Here is a 1,467-nt window from a genome sequence, read left to right on the forward strand (position 1 = left end):
CACAAAGCAAACGTAATTTTCTACCGACCCCCTAAAGACAAGACCAGAGATACACCCAACAATAAAATAAAAATTCCTCACCTGGACACGATTAAGAGAGTAACCCACACCCTCGGAAAATCTAACCCTTTTGCATTTACTTACCCAAACACCTTAGCCAAATCCCTGATTAACCAACAAAAGACATCTCCCAAGGACACTGGGGTTTACGAGATCCCATGCCAGGATTTGACCAATCTTATATCGGATTTACAGGTAAATCACTTCCCCAGAGATTAATACAACACAAACGGTCAGTTAGGTATGGACAACTTAACTCAGCTATTTTCAACCATATAAATGAACATATCCATAGAATAAACTGGAATTTTGTCACGTAATTTATAGCAGCAACTGCCGGTACAAGAGTCAAATGATGGAATCGGCCTTAATAAAAGAGAGGCAGGTAATGAACATCTCAAAAGGAGCATGGATTTCAGATACGATCGACAAGGTTTTCATTCAACCAACACTTAAGAAGATTAAAGGAAGATTATCAGCGGGGGGGTGACCTAAATTGGCTTGCCTGTGGATGGACCTCTTGGTATAAATACCACCTTTTCTGTAAACTTTTCTCATTCATCTACCTGAAGAGGGAGACAGCTGTCTCTGAAATATAGTACTTTTCTCTCTATATTTTGGTGTTTTTATGGACTTATTTTATTAGATGGAATTCTGTTGTTACAGAACATTTTTACCAGTCATATATATATATACATACATAGTCATATATATATATATTATATATATATACATATAATAATATATATATATATATGTATATATATATTATATATAGATATATATATATATCTATATAATATATATATGATACAATATCACTATTATTATCTATTAATAATTATAATTAATCATATATATATATATATATCTCTCTTGGTGGTGTTGTGTGTGTGTTGTGTCCTGTATCCTCTCTCTTCCTCTATATATAAGGGATTTTGACGTAGGAAAAATCTATTTCTTGGCAAAGGGCCTGTGTCGCCCAGTGAAATACATTCCTTTAGCACTCTTTCTAAGGTAAAATATTGCTATAATACCAGAAAAAAGCTAAATAAGAAATGCCAGAAGATTCTGGCTCGCTCACCTTTATTATAAGGTGTCGGTATGGTTTCTGGGACGAGTGAAACCACTACCACATGTCCTTTTCCATTTAGCCTCCTCCTACATCAAAAAACCTCAACTAGAGAGGAGCCGACCTAAGGCTAACTACTCGCTACCGTTACGGCTAGCGCCTCTGACATCATTCCTGCAGATAGCACCCAAGCTTGGCCTAGACAGGGGGGTGGGGGGAAAGTAAGGGTGGGATTTCACTGGGCGACACAGGTCCTTTGCCCAGAAATAGATTTTTTGTACGTCAAAATCCCTTTTCTGGGCTCAGCCTGTGTCGCTCCGTGAAATAGTACCAGA

Source organism: Macrobrachium nipponense, chromosome 4 (genome assembly GCF_015104395.2).
Source record: "Macrobrachium nipponense isolate FS-2020 chromosome 4, ASM1510439v2, whole genome shotgun sequence".
NCBI classification, from domain to species: Eukaryota; Metazoa; Arthropoda; class Malacostraca; order Decapoda; family Palaemonidae; genus Macrobrachium; species Macrobrachium nipponense.